Below are 21187 nucleotides of genomic sequence, written 5' to 3'. Positions count from 1 at the left end.
GAGATTTACATATAATTTTTAATCTAATACTTCTTTCTTACTTTGCCTAGCTACTTTTAAAAAAAATTTTGTTTTTTTACCACTATATTAACAAGGATTAGCTACTTTATCTTCTATAAAGACAAACAATATTTCTTTTGGTTAGGCTCTAAATCCTATGTTAATAATTTGTCATCAAAGTTTAATAACATTTGATAGAAATGTTTTATCCAGACATATTTGGATGAACCACATTCTAATCTGGATGATTTATTTCATTAGGCATTATTCTCCTATCCCTCAAAAATAGTACCCTCAGTGCGACTTCTGGCTACAGCTAAGTGAGGAGAATGGCAAGTTGTTTCTTCATATAAAGCACTATGAATCTGAAACATTTGCCAAAAAAAAAAAAAAAAAAAAAGTAGGAAAGTCTATCCTCTGAAAACCAAGCAAAGGGATACAATAATTTGAGAAGCATTTATGTGTGAAAAACTGTGATAGTCAGTTAAGACCAGTGAAAATCCACTGTAGCATGCTAGCTTGCACCTCCCCAAATTTGATGTGAGTGATGTTTGGCTCTGTTCTGCTAACCTTGGGATACTTCCTGGACCAAACATTACCATGGATAAACCTATGTACATGCACAGCAATGTCAGAGAGGCCCATGCTATTCACAGACTCCTGGCCTACCATGAGGCTGTAAACCTTTTTGGTAGAAATTTATAAGCTGATCCTAAAATGCATGTAGAAATGCAGAGTACATATAGTACCCCAAAACAATATTCAAAAACAATATTCAAATATTTTTGAATATTCAATAATATTCAAAAATAAAAATATTAGAGGACTTAACTATCCAATTTCAAAACTTGCTATAAAACTAGAATTACATCTTTCAAATGATGGATATTAAGATGCAATGCCTTATGACCAATTAGAGTTTTTATAGAATTTGTATAGTTTAAAGTAAAGCTTTTGCTTTGACACATTTTGTTTGTAAATTGCATTTGTATTTTACAAATAAGTCTTGATTTTTCAACTTTCTACCTTAACACCAAGATAATAATCTCAGTAATTATAATCCCATTTGCTAATGTTTACTTAAGCAAAAAACTAACCTTGACAGCTACAAATCCAAAGAAATAATTTAATTGATTCACTAATTTTCCTTCTGTCACCTTAGATTTTTACCAGCTTCTGGCTTTCAATCAAAATTTTTTTTACAATAAAGAAAATTTACTCAGCAAAATAAATTATGAGGCACAAAATAAGTGTCAGAAGTGATTGAGAATTTAACATTCTCTCAAAGGAAAATTCAATTATCACATTCTTTAATAGTTCTATTTGCAAATCTGTTATTAATTCTAAACATGGCTTTGCCTAAATATTCTGCTTTTATCATTAGTTAAATATTATGCAATTGAAGCAATTGAAATTTCTACATCTGACATTCCACAATACACAACAAGGCTTGGTCATATTTTAACTATCTATAATCAAGGTGCCAAGATTTATTTAAACTAAAAAAATATTTATAATAGAATAATGATTACCTATTACTACTTTCTGTTGAATATAAAAATAACACGGGACTCCTCAGAACCAACAACTAAGTGTTAAAGACTTGTTCTTTTTGTAGTGCTCTTGGGTATCAGTAATAAAAGAGTATTGAGAAGGGAGTGAAATGAGCAAGAACCTACTAACTGTTCCACAGACTCCATCAGGAAGTCCACCCATGACCACATGGGATACTTCACTTGTGGACCCTACCACAGCTGGCCTATGAGCATTCCAAATACTCCACACACCATATCCCCCCAAGGCCAGCTTTCCAAATGTGCCTTCACAGCTAGCAAGTGCACTCTCATGCAGACAGCCAGCTTGACTCTGCAGGATGGTGAAAATCCACAGAACACTTTAGAATATCATCTTAGGGAAAACTAATGGGAGGCTCTCATCACCTGGCCTAGCTTTGCAGGATTAAGAGAAGGCATATAATGTTTAGAACCCCAACCCTGCCAAGAAGAAATAAAAAATATGGAGAGGATCCATCAAAAAGGTCTGATAAAACCCTCAGAATCCTTAGCCAAGCTGATTGCTGCAGGTGTTTCTATCCCAAAGGCAGTCAGTAAAGACTTGCAGAGGTGACTCTTTCTTCAAATATGAAGACAACAATGCAAAATTTTAAGAAAAACAAAAAAATAAACATGACACCACCAAAAGAACACAATAATATTCTTCAAGCTTCTGCCCACTACCCAGCTCTAAAGCTGCTTCAACATTTTCAGGTGTCATAGCAATGGTCCCACATTATGGTACCAATGTTTTCTTTTTCCTTAATCCATTATCTGTTCTTTAACAGAATATCAAACTGGGCAACTTAATAAAGAAAGCAAATTTATTTCTTACAGTGCTAGAGGCTGGTCTGTCCAAGGTCTGGGGGTCACATCTTATGCAGACTTTATTACTGGGTAACAATATGGTGAAGGACATCACGTGGAAAGAGGGCAAGCACATGTGAAAGAGGTTACAATAGCGATGCAAGCTCACTTTTTTTATTTTTATTTTTTAACTAACTGGCTCTCTCATGAACTAGTTCACTTCTGTGAGAACTCACTCACTCCTGCAAGAGCTAACTCACATGATAATGGCATTAATCCATTTGTGATGGCTCTGCCCTCCAGACCTAATCACTTCTTAAAGGCCCCATTTCTTAAAATTGTTACTTTAGCAATTAGGTTTCCAGCACATGAACTTTTTGGGGATACATTCAAACCATAGCAAATGCCCACTCTCACTACTTCTATTTAACATAGTGCTGGGAATTCCAGGCAGAGAAAATTAGGCAAGAAAATAAAATAAAAGACATCGAAAATGACGTCTGATGTACCACTGCCAGGGGGTGACGAGGGATAGTATAGGCAATGCAAGACTGTCTTTTCTGCTCTCTTCAATGGCTCTTTCTTCAATATTGTGTAAAACCAGGTACTATGATTGCTCAACTGATTTTTGGTTCTTCTGATGTTACTCCCTTGCATGGATAGTTATTGAGTTTGGTGTTTTGTACAGAGGGACAAATGCTGGAGGTTTTTATTCAGCCATCTTGCTCTGACCCCTCTCACATGAGTTATTTAAATTTATTTTATTGTTGTCTGTATTTTTCATAAAAAATCATATCAAGATATTCTTACCCATCAGTACAAAGAGATGCTGCATTCTTTGTCAAAGCAAATACGTAGAATTAGCAGATTGTTCTTCAATAGGGAATGAATTAATACACTGTATTTTATTAGTACAATAGAATACTCTGTAGCAGTTAAAATGGGACACATCCTTCAACATATATAAATATTAAAAGCATAATTTGAAATGATTAAAAGTTAGTTGCTAAATGTAGCTATGATGTGATATGTTTTATATAAATTTGAAGACATTTTAAATATTGTGTATAGTTACAGTTATATTTAGAGAACATATATATATGAATTTAATAAAGTACAGACTAATAACCCCTTTCAATTTCAGAAAAATTGTTACCTCAAGTGAAGGAGCAAAGAAATATGGATAAGGTAGTAGTTTTAGCTGCGTTTATATTTCTTTTTTAAAATAAATCAGTATGAAGCAAATACGACAAATAGCTTCGACACTGTTTAATCTTGTCCCATTTGTACTATTCTGTATATTAACATATTAAGAAAAAATACATTCAAATTTTTCAATTAAAAGTGTTAAAATTTATTACCACATATGAATATCATTACTGAAGGAATACTATATTTTGGAGCATCTCAGGTCAACTTAAAATTTCTACTGTGAAAAAAGACATACATACTGAGAGAACATAAATATACAATTTAAAAAGTAGTTATTATGTAAATGCTCATGCAATCACCACTTAGGTTAAGAAATAGAACTCTAATGCAGCTAAAACCAAAGTGGGTTGTTTTCCCATTCTTAAACTTTATGTAAATGAAATTGTACAATATCCTTTTGTATCTTGTTGCTTTAACTCAGTACTGTTTGTAAGATTATCCAAAATATTGCTGCTAGATGTAGTTATTTCATTTTAATTGCCATATAGCATTTGTCCTTGCACTGGCTAATGGACATTTGGGTTGCTTCCAGTTTGAGCTATATGAGAAATGTTATTCCGTACATTGATATGGTATATAAGCATACATATATATGTATCCTGGCTAAATGTAGGTATGATGCGATATGTTTTATATAAATTTGAAGTGTGTATACATGGCATACACATGTATATATTTTTCTAATGCAAATGCCTATGAATGTAATAGAAGGGTAATAAAGAATGCTTATCTTTAATTTTGCTATTAGTCTAAACAGTCTTCTAAACTAGTGGTACCAATTTACACTCCTGTCAGCTGTTGTAAAAGTCCCAGTTGCTCTGCATCATCGCCAACATTTGTTATCATATTAAAATTTTCACCAAGTCAGGTGAGTGTCTAATAATATCTCTTTGTAAACAAAATTATTATCTAATTAGTAATGAGGTTGAGCCCTGTTTCAAGTGTTTATGAGTTACTTGGATTTCTAGTTTTTAAATGTTCCTGTGGTATGTCTTTTGCTTATTTTTCTTTTGTGTGTTTGGATTGTTTTTACTGATACAGTATTTTTATTTTTTCCAAATACCAAGTCTTTGTTAGACCTAGTCTAGCAGCAATTTCTCACATTATGTTGACTGTGTTTTAATTGTGCATTAATGAGTAGTTCTTAATTTTCACTTGGCCAAATTTGTTACTCTTTTTGTTTATGGTCCATAACTTTCGTGTTTTGTCTACAAAACCTTTCCTACGTTGATGTCATAGAGATACGCTACTGTATTATCTGCTAAGTACTATATAGTTTTAACTTTCCCATTTGATTTTACCATTGATACATCTGGAATTGATCCATTTCAAATGTAAACTTTCCTTTTCTTACTCCTCATTTAACTAACATGTTGCTGAAGAAAATTAGCATTTCTCAGAAGTGATTCTTGAAATATTGAAGATAGTCTGCTTAGAAATGGGAATGTAATATGTGGTTTACCAGGAATCTAGATCTACAGTGAAATGTAAATTCAAGTCCATATCATTGGATATTAATTGTGCTAGTCTGCATTGTTCAGGGGAAACATATGAGTAAATCAACAAATATATCATTGGATTCAGTTTGCTAGTTATTTTGTTGAGGAATTTTGTGTCTATGTTTATCAGGGCTTTTGGCCTCTAGTTTTCAGGAGGCCCCAGCTAGCCTGCCACCAAGTCCTAGTGGCAACATATGACCCACGTGTATCCTAGTGTCATTCCCAGGAGCGCTTGGTTTCTGGCACCAGCAGCTGCAGCCTATGCCTCACTTGCTTTTAGCACTGGCTGCAGGAACAATTTCTCCTTGCCCCCAAGTCCCAGCAGTCACTTCCTGAGTTTCCCTAATGCTTCAGTCCCAGCCTCACTGGGCCACAGGACAGTATGTAGTCTGCTCAAGGCTAGGTTCGAAAATGGCACCTTGCTGTAGCTGCTTAAGTCTCAGAAAGGCTGTGAGACCCAGCATGAGCTTCCTGGAGCAGTTTAACTGCATGGTCTCCTGGCAGCTCCCTGTTAGTTTCAGAGCTTGAGATTGTTGAAGTATTCTCCTGTGTCCAGGATTGCATATTCCATGGCAGAAATAAGGGCCTGGAAGTATCTCACTCACCCTTTCCCCATATTGGGAAGTTACTCCCAGCTCCCAGCTGATCCTGGCCTAGCAGGCTGCCTCTCTTTCTTTTCCTTACCTGTTTTCAGTGTTTCCTGTTACCTCTCGGTTGAAATCCAACATTCTGTCTTAGATAATATATTCAAAGTATGATTCTCTATACACTATCTTGGTTCTTTTCAGTGGAGGAGGTGAGCATGAAGTACTTTTAGTCAGCTATCTTGAAGCCTCTTCTTTAAGGATTTTTAAAAATTAGGATTCTAACTACATGCAAAATAAACACAAAATAACAGGTGAACTATCAGCAATTTAATTGGGGTAGAATATTCCGATTTCTATAGTAAATTATCAAAATTTATCATCAATGTGGCTTTTTAAAATTTTTATTCGTGAGTGATATATCTGAGATTTGCTTTATTTTAATGCAAAAAATGTTGGTGAGTATAGCTAAAGAATGGCAGCAAGTTAATGCTTCTGAGTTGGTGATAGGTATGAGGATGTTCATTGTACTCCTCTCTCTTTTTTTTTCTGTGTTTGATAATTCCCATAATATAAATTTAAAAAGATACAGCTGTTTTGCAAAGAAGTATGTGTTAAGAAATGAAAAGTGCAGGCTACAGGTTAATATGAATTTTTTTTCTGGGGTAGGAAAACTACTTTGTAAATATACAAACACAAACACACACATTTATTTCTCTATCTTTATTCATCTATTCTCCCATTCAAACATCTACTCATTCAGCAATTCAATTTGTACTGACACCTGACTATTCTAAGATAGTATACAGATCACTGTAGAACATAATAGTGTTTAAGGCAAAGTCAAAGAAACAAAGAAACATTGAATTGTGTAGCTTGAAGAAACTTTGGAGCTCATTTACTGCAACCTACATTTTATAAGTGATTACCTTGAGCCTCAAGAGAGGCAATTTCCCTGAGATCACACAAAGTTTTTTGTGACAGAGAAGCATCCAAGATTGAAGAGAATTTTTCATGTTACATGTGACAAGTCATGTAGACTTGAAGTAACAGAAATATTTGTTGGGTTCCATCTACTACAATTGTGAATGCTGCCATGTGAGTGATAATGGAATTGTACTTCCCCTATCTTCTCTCATAAAAACTCATCTACTAGCCACAGTGGACTGAATCCATTGAGTTTTTCAGTAACATCCAATTCTTCTATATTCAGGTACATCTTCAAGTGCTGTGAAAAAAAGAGTTCACAAATGTGGAAGTGGTAGGAAAGCATGCATTACAAACCTAAGTAACTTTGGCAGATTCACCTAAGGGATTTTGCTAGAAAAGGCAGTTTCTGTGGGATAAAAAGTATTTTGACATCGAAATATCTTAATAACTCTATAAGGTTGTCAGTTTTTCTTAGGGGAATTTTCTCTATCAAGATAAATTATAACTTTGCCTCTTTTGAGGTTTCAAAATGAAGGTTGAAGAGGCAACTAACTATGCTGGTGCCTAGAAAAGCAATAAACTTGCTCTGCCTTAGTTATAACTATTGAAAAATACTCAACACTTTAGCACTGTTTGTCATAAGAAAAATGTATACAATTTGGAAATAAGTAAGGCTGATTAGACTGGTGGCTATCTGAGTCTTTGACCTTTACCAATTATAAGCTGCATGGTCTAGGACCAGTTGCTAAACCTCTCTGTGCCTGTTTCCTTATCAGGCAAATGAGGCTAGTAATAAAACCTACTTTATAGTCTTTGGGTGAAGATTAAATTACACAAATCATTTAAAGCTTTGTCAGGCTATTTGTCAGGCCAGTCCCTGACAAATCATAAGTGTTTATTTAATGCTACTTAGCATTAGTCATAGTGTTACTTGATTCAACTATATAATAATTTGTGGTAGACAATTCATTACTCACCATTAGCTAAGCTGGCTAGAACCTTCATTTTCAAATCGGTTGATGACTTGTAGCAGTGAATATTAGTTGCCAATCCAGAGATACCTTCTACTTCCTTAGAAACAGGAGCCAGTTTTACTTGGGATGGTAAGATGTTCAGGTATTAGGTGATATATCCTGGGTAAAGTCCCTTCTATAAACTCTTGGTTATGAGATATATGTATAAACATTGTTTGGGATATTGGGCAAGCTTCTTAGAGAGAAATCCCTTAACTTGAAAGTGCTCCATTTTCCCCTCATCTCCTTTTCTCTTCTCTGTTGCCTGGAAAGAGAAAACAATATCCAGCTGCTTTTTTGGAAAATGAAGTAACCATGAAGATGGAAGCCATGATTAAAAATACAATAGTGGCTTAGTAAAACATGTATACCAACTTGGCATTGTCTATGTCCTAACTACTAAAAGAAAAATGGAAAAATAGAAATGTGTACTGTGTTTAAACCTTAGTTATTTCAAGTTTTATTTCTAGTTGTATAAAAATTTTAATGGATGCATCACTCCTTAGGGAGAATGTTGAAAATATAGGTTCTCTGTACCAGAAATTTTCATTCAGTAGGTCTTGGGTGAGGCCCAGGGCCAGCTAGATTTGAAACAACTATATTAGAGCATAATACTATAAGTTTCTGGGTCATGGGGATTTCATTCCAGGGATATAAGTTAGCTTTTGTCAATTCTAGAAGGCAAATTCCTATGAAGTGTCAGAAGGGATAGTAAAAAGAACTATTGTGTGGCCATCATGTAGGCATTACTCAAGGAAGAAAACCATTTGAAAAGCCAGTTATACTTCCAATGTGTCAACAGTCACATTTTTATGAAGAAAATTTATCTCGGGAGGAAAACAAAAACATTAGATGGATTTTTTAAAGTTCTATGAGATACAGGTTGGGCAGGAAGAAAAATAAGGTATCAAAATGATGGACTAATCTAGAAATTTTAAAATCAATTAGGAGAAGACAAACTTTTACAAGGAAATTTATTCAATGTGTTTAGTTTGTGGCTAGCAACAGAGCCAGACACAAACTGGCTAAGTCACTCTGATACTAAGGTGGCATGTACTAAATCACAGTCATTTCAGGTAAAATTTTCCAAAGATTAATACTTGAGATATGCTTATGTTAAAGAGAAGAAAGTAATTATTCATGGCTCAAGGAAACAATCCTCTTGACAATCATTTGCACACAAACATTTCTTGGTATGAATCAGAGAATATACCCTCATAGCTGCCATTGTACATGAATATAACAAGTGAACCTAAGAAATCAGCCAGTCCCAACTATGGTAGTTTATTCAGCAAGATCAAACAGCCATTAGCCAGTGTGATGAAACCTTTTCTGTGAGCAAGGTCTGCAAGGGTCAGAATTACCCAGCAAGTCAACCTTCATTACCTTTCTTTAAAGTAGAAACCCACTTGGATGATATTTTAACATTACATCTCTTTAATGGGGTGGCTACATTGAGATCCTGGGTAGTAAAAAAGTATGCCAACGTGATTTGGATCCATTTTGATACCTTCTAAACCTGAGCTCCAGAGCTGCAAGGTCAATTTCCTTACCACACAATAGTTTCTACTTAGGGTAGGGCACAAAAGCCTACTTTTGATGTTTGGGCACTCTTATGAAGACAAAAAAAAATCCAAGGTTATATCACTTCATGAGAAAAATAAAAAGCTTATGGTATCGCTTTTAGATGAGAGGTTATACTGTTCTCCTTGGTGATCATTTTCTGAGCTTTTGTTACTGTGCTGGCTGCTATCACCCTTCTTCTCAGAGTTGACCGCATTTCAGAGTCTGGAGCACTTGTGGGCCCTTTGGGATAAAAGAAACTTTCCTTGCTAAGTGCCAGCCATTTTATTGTTATTATTGTTATTAAGTCAATTCCCAAAGTCACATCCACTAACATGGCATTTTCAAAAATGACATATTGCAGCAGTGTACTGGGAAATGCTGTTCAGCTGGCTTTCTTATGCCAACCTCATAAGTATTGCCTTTGTGGTGGTACTTTTGGGAATGACACTTTTCTTTGGTGTTTCAATGCGCCCACAGGTAGTAAGCTATTAAGGGAATAATGATGGGCAAAAGCAGGTGGCAGATACTTTATGACAGGCTCATCTTCCACCTAAGGCATCTGTTGCTTAAGAGTGTGTGTAGTCTCTGTGCATAAAGACTGGCTCTTGAGAATAATGCAGAGTGATGATATTCAGACACATTTTTTGAGAACCGTTAGAGTAATTGGTTTAAAATGCACTATGTTAGTAGGCATCAATTCCAAGAAATATGTCAAGTTTGTGGAAGCATGACTTTCCTATTTAATTTCCAGAGGGAATTTATGTAATGCCTTTTCATTACATAATGGTGAAATCTGTAGTGCACATATACCAGAAATTAGGCAATTGTACAGAATGAGAATCCAGGGAACAAAGTTATCATTCAGATTTTCATAGCACTAAGGTAAATCATGAGTACATACCAAGGATATAACTCTCAAAATATTTATTTGATGGTAATGATTGCTAACTTCAAGAAATAGAAAACTGCTTTTAGGAAAGATTTTTGGGGACCTATATCTATGCATTGGTTTGAGTGTGATATAATTTTGTTTTCTAGTATGAAATAATTTAGAAGAGGTTATTTTTATTTTTTTTTTCATTGAACCTGGTAAATGCTACCTATCTCAGATAAGGGACTAAAAGGGAACAGTGAGTGAGTTATGGGCGAGTGCTTAGTCTCAGTGTAGGCTTTGTTTTAGAAGCTCTTTATTAGTACATATCGCCAACAGCATTTCTCCAGATACACCTTATCAACTAGAAGTCATAGAGGTTGCCAGGGACTCCTTACATAGGCTTAAACCCCCTATTTACCCTCTACATTCCTTTGGGGATCACATGTAGACATAGCATGATGGCCTTCATAAAAATAGATGGTGAGCACCAGAATGGAAGGTTTCATGGTATATTTATCTTTATATAACCAATCCTGACTCAGAGTGCTTCAAAGAAGGATTCAAAGTGTATATCCTGAGTTTGATTTTGATCAATCCATACAAAATGTAGGTTGCATTCCAGGTGTTTTGTCCATACTGAAAATTAATGGAAAGGGCCCTTTTAAAAAAATGCAGAATAGACATGCATACTATTTCATTTTCTTTTCTGGTTCTATCTTTGAATACAAGCAGACATAGCACAGGTGTTTTTTCTCAAGAGAAAAGTTGAAAGGAAAAGAAAATTTGATCACAAATTCCTTATGGAAAATTTGATCTCTGTTATTAAAAGAATTCTGGACTTGAAATTAGTTCAATGTGGGGCCCGGTCATTCCTATGCCTACTATCTTTAAGAAATCATCTCCTGGAGTGTAAAAGTGTTCCTGTCTCTCCACATCCTCGTGAGCATTTGTTGTTTTGGGATTTCTTGATACAGGCCATTCTCACTGGGGTTAGGTGGTATCTCACTGTGGTTTTGATTTGAATTTCTTGATGATTAGAGATGTTGAGCATTTTTTTATATGTTTGCAGGCCATTATTCTGTCTTCTTTGGAGAAGTTTCTGTTCATTTCCGTTGCCTATTTCTTGCTGGGGTTGTTTGATTTTTTCTTGTTAATTCTTTTGAGTTCTAGATAGATTCTTGTTATTAGACCTTCATCAGAAGTGTAGAGAACAAATATTTTCTCCCATTCTGTGGGTTGTCTATTTGCTCTAATGACTGACACTTTTACACTGCTAGAGGGACTGCAAATTAGTGCAACCTTTGTGGAAAAGAATTTGGAGATACCTCAAACAGCTAGAAATAGAAATGCCATTCGACCCAGCACTAGCATTGTTAGGCATCTATCCCAAAGAGCATAAGACATTCTATTATAAAGACATCTGCATTCTAATGTTTATGGCAGCACAATTCATTATTGCAAGGACATGGAAACAACCCAAGTGCCTGTCAATTCATGAGTGGATAACCAAAATTTGGTATTTGCTCACAATGGAATACTACTCAATTCTAAGAAACTACAGAGAGTTAGCACCGTTTATGCTATCCTGGATTAAGCTTAAGCCGGTTATCCAAAGTGAGGCGACACAAGATCAGGAAAATGGGCTCCATGTGTACTCGCCATCAAATTGGTACTGACTGATTAAAACTATGGTGCTCAAATGGTGGTAGTACTCACCAGGGATTCTGGGGTGGGGGTGACCCACATTTTAGGGTTATGATGAGCATTGTGGAGGGGGAGGAGTTACCTCTAACCCTTCTTAGCGAGAGGCAAAGATATAAAATGTAACCAAAATGTCAAAAAAACCTGTTTATTGGGTGGCGGGCAGGTAGAAGGGGGTGGCGGGGATGGGTGTATACTTACATAATGAGTGTGATGCGCACTACCTGGAGGATGGACACACTTGAAGCTCTGATGAGGGGGAGGGAGGGATTGCAAGGGCAATATATGTAACCTTAACAATATTTGTACCCCCATATAAAAAGAGAGAGAGAGAAAAAAAAAAGATATCATCTCCTATAATTCTTTTTTTAAAATTTCTTGTGTATCCTTTTATTTTTTTTATTTCAGCATATTATGGGGGTACAAATTTTAAGGTTTCAAATAATGCCCTTGCTCTCCACCCCCCTCAAGTCTGAGCTTCAAGTGTGACCATCCCCCAGACAGTACTCATCTCACTGATTATATACGTATATACCCGCCCCCCTCATCCCCCTACCTGCCCAATACCCAATTAATGTAGTTCCTATGTGTCCACTTAGGTGCTGTTCAGTTAATACCAGTTTGCTGGTGAGTATATGTGGTACTTGTTTTTCCATTCTTGGGATACTTCACTTAGTAGTATGGGTTCCAGCTCTATCCAGGAAAATACAAGATGTGCTATATCACAGTTGTTACTTAGAGCTGAATAGTACTCCATGGTATACATATACCACATTTTATTAATCCACTCATGTATTGATAAGCACTTGGGTTGTTTCCACAGCTTTGCAATTGTGAATTGTGCTGCTATAAACATTCGAGTGCAGGTGTCTTTTTTATAGAGTGTCATTGGATCATTTGGGTAGATGCCCAGCAATGAGATTGCTGGATAAAATGGTAGATCCACTGGTATCGCTTTAAGGTATCTCCATATTGCTTTCCATAGAGGTTGAACTAGTTTGCAGTCCCACCAGCAGTGTAGGAGTGTTCCTATCTCTCCGCATCCGCACCAACATCTATTGTTTTGGGACTCTTTGATAAAGGCCATTCTTACTAGAAATAAGTGATATCTCATTGTAGTTTTGATTTGCATTTCCCTGATGATTAGAGATGTTGAACATTTTTTCATATGTTTATTAGCCATTCTTCTGTCTTCTTTAGAAAAGTTTCTGTTTATGTCCTTTGCCTACTTTTTGATAGGGTTGTTTGATTTTTTTCTTGCTGCTTTTCATGAGTTCTAAGTAGATTCTAGTTATGAGTCCCTTATCAGATGTGTAGGATGGGAAAATTTTCTCCCATTCTGTAGGTTGTCTGTTTATTTTCATGACTATTTCTTTGGCTGTGCAGAAGCTTTTTTAGTTTGATCATGTACCATTTATTTATTTTTGTTGCTGCTGTAATTGCCTTTGGGGACTTCTTCATAAACTCTTTGCCTAGGTCAATGTCTAGGAGAGTGTTTCCACCATTTTCCTCTAGAATTCTAATAGTTTCATTCATACCTTAGGTTTAAGTCTGTTATTCAGCATGAGTTGATTTTTGTGAGAGGTGAAAGGTATGGATCCTGCTTTAGCCTTCTACAAGTGGCTATCCAGTTTTCCCAGCACCATTTATTGAAAAGGGATTCTTTTCCGCAGTGTATGTTTTTGTCTGCTTTGTCCAAGATTAGATGGCTATATGAGGATGGTTTTATATCAGGGTTCTCAGATCTGTTCCCTTGGTCAATATTCCTACTTTTGTGCCAATACCATATTGATTTAATTACTACAGCTTTGTAGTATAGTTTGATATTTGGCATATTAATACCTCTCATTTTGTCTTTATTGCCTAGAACTGCTTTTGATATGCGGGGTCTTCTCTGATTGCAAACAAAGCTTAAAATTATTTTTTCTATGTCTGTGAAGAATGCTTATGGGATTTTAATAGGTATTACATTGAATCTGTAGATCAGTTTAGATAGTATAGACATTTTAACGATGTTGAGTCTGCCGACCCATGAACATGGTATGGATTTCCATCTATTTCCATCTTCTGCAATTTCTTTCCTCTGTGTTTCATAGTTCTCCCTGTAGAGGTCTTTTACCTCCTTGGTTAAGTATATTCCTAGGTACTTTAGTTTCTTTGTTGCTATTGCGAAGGGAATTGATTCTTTGATTTGGTTCTCAATTTGATTGTTGTTGGCATATATGAATGCCTCTGATTTCTGTGTATTGATTTTGTATCCTGAGACTTTACTAAATTCTTTGATCAGTTCCAGGAGTTTTTTGGTTGAATCTTTGGGGTTTTCTAAATATAATATCATATCATCAGCAAACAGTGAAAGTTTTATCTCTTCTGCCCCTATTTGGATACCTTTAATTCCACTTTCCTATCTGATTGCTATAGCCAGGACTTCCAGCACTATGTTGAACAGACGTGGAGATAGTGGGCAGCCTTGTCTGGTTCCAGTTCTAAATGGGAATGATTTCAGTTTTTCCCCATTCAGTATGATGTTGGCTATGGGTCTGTCATATATGGCTTGTATCATTTTTAGGCATGTCCCTTCTATGCCTATTTTCTTAAGTGTTCATATCATGAAAGGGTATTGAATTTTGTCAAAAGCTTTTTTTGCATCTATTGAAAGAATCATGTGGTCTTTGTTTTTGCTTCTGTTTATGTGGTGAATTGCATTTATAGATTTACGTACGTTGAACCATCCCTGCATCACTGGGATGAAGTCCACTTGGTTGTGATGGATTATTTTTTATTCTTGAATAACCAGTTGGTAACCACTGATTTTAAAAGGTTTGTCATCTGCATAAAGGAAAAATGGAACCTATGTATTTGACTTTTAAAGCAAAAGGCCATCATCAAATTTTATGTAACATTAAGAAATAAAAAGGACTACATTTGCCTAATTTTAAGGAATACCTTTTTCAGAATAATTGTAAATCTCAGAATTATATTCTGAACATTTATAAAAGATAATCCCCACCCAACTTTCCCATCCTTTAGTTTCCTATCTTTTCTTCAGATCCAGGTTAGAGAACCATTACCATAGGATATTGGCATCCTCCTTCGGACCATCCATAAATATAACAAAATCTTTGCTAAAAATGACAATATATAAATTTAGTTAGCTTTCCTTTTGAGAGCCAAAATCATTCTAGTCTCTTCCTCACTTCTTATTTTGGGATAATTGAGAAATGTTAGACATATATTCATCCAAAAAATTAAACTGAATTCTAAAGTTATGATTCTAATTGAATAACCCTACCATCCTGCATGGTTCTTGATTGGCCAAACTATAGCTTTCATCTCTCCACAATGAGAAAAAAACTCAGAAATTATTAGAAATAGTGATTGTGTCAAATTTGGACCTGTGCAGATTATCTAATGAGCAACAAAAATTGAAATTTCTATAACAGTGTAGAAACAACGTGTGCAAATAACCATAGCTTTTTATCAATGAGTTAAATATTATGTATTTATATTTCTATTTAGTTTTAATAAAGATGAGTAAAATACATGTTTTTATTGAAGAAACTATATATTAATATATTATATGCTTATTGATAATGATTTTTATTTCCAGCGTAACTTCAATATTAAGTAGAATCTAACAAAAAGCCAAGATATTATATATAATTTTAAGTCATTTCTTTCTCCATAATATTTTGTCACTTTATCACAATGAATAAAAAATTAAAAAGGTGGTTTATTCTGCTATTCCATATAATATATTTATTCATCTTTCTTGATAGTTTACCTATGATTCAATTTCTTTTGCTCTAAACATTTTAAAAATAAAATCAACTACCTCTATTTCTGGACCATCAGTTTCTACTCTAAATGTTTTATTACTTTCTTTATATTAATCCACGTTTAATTTTCTTTCTTGCTTTGGTTAAATTATTTTGCAAATTCAGAGCTTACATTTGATTTGCCCCATTGATGTTAAATACTTTCTTATCTTTCATAAATTGCCCTTGACACTCTTAAGGAAAACCACAAATATTCAGTAGAAATTAGGTAAAAGGAAGCAGATGAATCTAGTTAGCTAAGAGAGTACTATTTTACAATAGGCAGTTATAATATAGTAATTCATATTTTTCAAAAATACATTATACCAAAAGAGGTAATAAAGGAATACATGGATAGATTGCTATCGTTCTATAATGTTGAAGCTATATAACTTTTAAATAAATATTTCTAGGTCCTTTCTAAATTTATCATTTATGAAAGCACATTTCTCTAGAAAGTAGGATGATTCACAGTATCTTTGAACAACTGAAAATAGGAGTAACAAGGCTATCATACTGAAATATAGAAGACACAATTTCTAGTGCATAAAGGAGAGTCATGAAGTTCTAATATAAAAGAATTATACAATTATAGGCCCATGGTGATTTATTTAAATTGGTAATTTAAAAGCTATTTGAATCTAAATTTTAATGGGTAAAAAGAAGAAAGCATACTGGAGTGGTGAGAGCACTTAGTCTTTGAAATAAGTGCTATGAATCTGTGTTTTGTCCCTTACTAATTATGCTACTATAGGTAGGTTACTTAATCTTTCTAAGCCTCAGTCCATTTTACATAAAATGATTATAATAATGAATATCTATGATATTGTGAAATATATGTTTGGTCCTTGTCCTTTTTCCATTTCCTGGCATGTAACTTTCAAAATCTTTAGAATCTCCAAAGTGTTGTCTTTTTGTATGCTAATGTTGGCCAATAGCTTCAGGATGGGCTGGTCACCAGAAAGACATGGCATGATTAGAAGGCTGAACTTTCAACCCCCACTCCATAACCTCAGGGGAGAAAAGAGGGGCTCACTGGAAGCTCTGTGCCCCTTTCCCATATCATGTCCTATGTATCTCTTCATGTGTTTCCTTTGTGATATGCTTTATAATAAACCAGTAAATGTAAGTAAATGTTTTCATGAGTTCTGTGAGCTGCTTTAGCAAATTAATCCAACTGAAAGAGGTGTTTGTGGGAATCTCAACTTGAAGCAAATTGGTCAGAAGTTTGGGAGGACCAGACTTGTGACTGGTATGTGAAAGCAGAGGGAAGTTTTGGGGACTGAGTCCTTACTTTGTGGGACCTGATGCTATCTCTAGGTAGATAGTATTGGAATTGGAGGACATCCAGCTAGTGTCCCCTGTTTGGTGTGTGAGGAAAAAACAGCCCCATTTGGTCACAGAAGTCTTTGTTGTGGTATAAGAGCAGAGGAAAAACTGTTTGAGTTTTCTCAAAACACTTAATGAAGTTGTTATAATAATTATGATATCATGGGTAGGCATCCAATATGATGTTTTTTGGTATGTTATATTCTGATAAATCAAGAAAAAACATCAAGACAGAGATCAAATTGCCATTACACTAAATCATCAGGCTGACATTTTTTTCTTTATTTTGGCATATTATGGGGGTACAAATTTTAAGGTTTCAATATATGCCCTTTTCCTCCCTCCCCCCATAAGTCTGAGTCTCCAGCATGACCACCCCCCAGATGGTGCACATCTCACTCATTATGTATGTATATACTCACCCCCCACCCCCTCCCACCTGCCCAATACTCTATTACTGTAGTACTTATGTGTCCACTTAGTGCTGCTTAGTTAATACCAGTTTGCTGGTGAGTATATGTGCTGCTTGTTTTTCCATTCTTAGGATACTTTACTTAGTAGTATGGGTTCCAGCTCTAACCAGGAAAATATAAGATGTGCTATATCACCGTTGTTACTTAGAGCTGAATAGTACTCCATGGTATACATATACCACATTTTATTAATCCATTCTTGGATTGATGGGCACTTGGGCTGTTTCCACAGCCTTGCAATTATGAATTGTGCTGCTATAAACATTCGAGTGCAGGTGTCTTTTTTGTAGAGTGTCATTGGATCTTTTGGGTAGATGCCCAGCAATGGGATTGCTGGATCAAATGGTAGATTCACTTGTATCACTTTAAGGTATCTCCATATTGCTTTCCACAGAGGTTGAACTAGTTTACACTCCCACCAGCAGTGTAGGAGTGTTCCCCTTTCTCCACATCCACGACATCATCTATTGTTTGGAAATTTTTTGATAAAGGCCATTCTCACTGGAGTTAAGTGATACTTCATTGTGGTTTTGATTTGCATTTCCCTGATGATTAGAGATGTTGAGCATTTTTTCATATGTTTGTTGGCCATTCTTCTGTCTTCCTTAGAAAAGTTTCTGTTCAAGTCCTTTGCCCACTTTTTAATAGGGTTATTTGATATTTTCTTGTTGATTTTTGTGAGTTCTAAGTATATTCTAGTTATCAGCCCCTTATCAGATGGGTAGAATGCAAAAATTTTCTCCCATTCTGTAGGCTGTCTGTTTATCTTCATGACTATTTCTTTGGCTGTGCAGAAGCTTTTTAGTTTGATCATGTCCCATTTATTTGTTTTTGTTGCTGGTATAATTGCCTTTGGGGACTTCTTCATAAACTCTTAGCCTAGGCTGATGTCTAGGAGAGTGTTTCCAACATTTTCCTCTAGAATTCTAATAGTTTCATACCTTAGGTTTAAGTCTGTTATTCAGCATGAGTTGATTTTTGTGAGAGGTGAAAGGTGTGGGTCCTGCTTTAGCCTTCTACAAGTGGCTATCCAGTTTTCCCAGCACCATTTATTGAAAAGGGATCTTTTCTGCAGTGTATGTTTTTGTCTGCTTTGTCCAAGATTAGATGGCTATATGAGGATGGTTTTATATCAGGATTCTCAGATCTGTTCCACTGGTCAATGTTCCTATTTTTGTACCAATACCAGATTGATTTAATTACTACAGCTTTGTAGTATAGTTTAATATCTGGCATATTAATACCTTCCATTTTGTTTTTGTCTAGAATTGCTTTTGGGCTTCATCCCAGGGATGCAGGGATGGTTCAACATACGTAAATCTATACATGCAATTCACCACATAAACAGAAGCAGAAACAAAGACCACATGACTCAATAGATGCAGAAAAAGCTTTTGACAAAATTCAACACCCTTTCATGATACGACCACTTAAGAAAATAGGCATGGAAGGAACATACCTAAAAATGATAAAAGCCATATATGACAGACCCATAGCCAACATCATACTGAATGGGGAAAAATTGAAACCATTCCCACTTAGAACTGGAACCAGGCAAGGCTGCCCACTATCTCAACTTCTATTCAACATAGTGCTGGAAGTCCTGGCTATAGCAATCAGACAGGAAAGTGGAATTAAAGGTATCCAAATAGGGGCAGAAGAGATAAAACTTTCACTGTTTGCTGATGATATGATATTATATTTAGAAAACCCCAAAGATTCAACCAAAAAACTCCTGGAACTGATCAAAGAATTTAGTAAAGTCTCAGGATACAAAATCAATACACAGAAATCAGAGGCATTCATATATGCCAAAAACAATCAAATTGAGAACCAAATCAAAGACTCAATGCCCTTCGCAATAGCAACAAAGAAACTAAAGTACCTAGGAATATACTTAGACGAGGAGGTAAAAGACCTCTATGGGGAGAACTATGAAACACTGAGGAAGGAAATACAGAGGATGTAAACAGATGGAAATCCATAACATGCTCATGGGTTGGCAGACTCAACATCATTAAAATGTCTATAGTACCCAAACTGATCTACAGATTCAATGCAATACCTATTAAAATTCCATCAGCATTCTTCACAGATATAGAAAAAATAATTTTATGCTTCGTTGGAACCAAAGAAGACCCCGAATATCAAAAGGCCGACATTTAATAATGCTTCTCTGGCCTTTAGAGAACCATACAATTTTGCCTCAACTATATTGTAAAAGAAGTAAAGGCCTGAAACATGGTTAAATTTTTCACTAGTTGTCTCTTTTATACCCCTCACCCTTTTTGAGGAAATAAAACCTGCATTCCTGCCTGAGGTAGTAATCAGAGGGGTATAGGAGTGTTCTTTATTTTCTAGTATCTTAAGCCATGGGAGATGGCTCAACAGAATTATCTGGACAGAGGTCATGAGATCATCTTCACCAGAGATATTATAGTTGAACAGCAATAGCCTGAAGTTGAAAGCCCTCTTATAAACCTTATATTTCTGCTTAAAGGGGGGATGATGGGTTTTTAAGACAAAAGTCTGACATCCTCCTCATTTGCTGGCAAATTAATAAACTTCTCTTTCCTTTCCTCAAACCACAAACTATTTGTCCTTGTTCTTTGTTCAGCCTCAGGGACAAGTACCGAATTTTTGGTAGCACTATGTCTTTGAGAACTATTTTAATTAGCTTTGGTTAAACAAAAAAACAAAAAACAAGTTAATATCATGGCCTAGATTTAAATAGAGTGTTTTGAGAAGGATTTTTATTATATTTAGTGGATAATAAAGACCTGCTGATTGGAAATGATCCTGGGGGCCACTTACATAGCACATTTCCTGAGAAGATTCATTTAGGAACTCTCCTTTGAATGGTAAATCCTTTCAAAGGTTGAGATATGACAGTCTTTCAAAAATTTAGATATTTATGTAAAATTAATTCAATCATAGTATGTTTGTATTTCCTAAAACCTTATAAAACTAAAGAAATGTGAATTTTGGGAGGTTAGCATATGGGGAGGAAAAATAGGGTCACTTAGAGAATTTATGTGTTATCAGAAGTAGGTGAAGAATCTTAAGTGGGATTCATGGAGGCAATGATTACCTTGTGAACTCTACTTGTTTCTATTGAGAAAAGACAATACTCAAATGCATGTGTAAAGGTGTCAAAGACAAAGTTTTCCTAATTACACATTTTAAGCTAAAGCACTGAATTGAAAGCATCATTATTTTTTCCTCAGTATTTAAGCTGCTGTGGGGCAGTATCTTACAGGCGAGGGTCCCCACTTATTGAACCCCTGGGAATTTGTGGCCATTTTTGATGTGCTAAAGTGAATTGAAGAGATCAAATTCTACATTACAATTAAATTGATCTGGCATTGAAATGAGTTTGGTATCCAATCTAGCCCTCATTTTAATTTTTGTCTATTGGGAAAATATAGGCCTTTCTTTAATTTTATTTGTACATGCCTAGAGGCACTATAATGGATGGGTTTTACTATGAGAAAAAAAAGGCTATAAACAAACACATTCATCACTGCTGGTGAGTGAATTCTACACATACATACTGTTAAAGTAATGTCTTTGAATGAATATATTAACTCTAGTGAAAAATCAAAGATTATAATTTTACTAAAGTTAAATTTATTATACTTTTAGGCAAGCCCTTTAAATAGCTGTGATCTTTCCATTTAATTCGTATTGTGTAGTGGATAGTGATGATGCTTTTTGTTCCTCTTAAATGACAACGTGCTATCTACTGGCATTTTTAGCCTGCTACTTTAATATGCATAGATCCCATTATGTTCTATGGTTGATGCTTTTAAGATGAGATGGTAGCTT

The sequence above is a fragment of the Microcebus murinus genome, chromosome 6 (genome assembly GCF_040939455.1).
Source record: "Microcebus murinus isolate Inina chromosome 6, M.murinus_Inina_mat1.0, whole genome shotgun sequence".
In the NCBI taxonomy this organism is placed as follows: Eukaryota; Metazoa; Chordata; class Mammalia; order Primates; family Cheirogaleidae; genus Microcebus; species Microcebus murinus.
The sequence above is the reverse complement of the archived record's forward strand: the minus strand, read 5'-3'. Positions refer to the sequence as shown.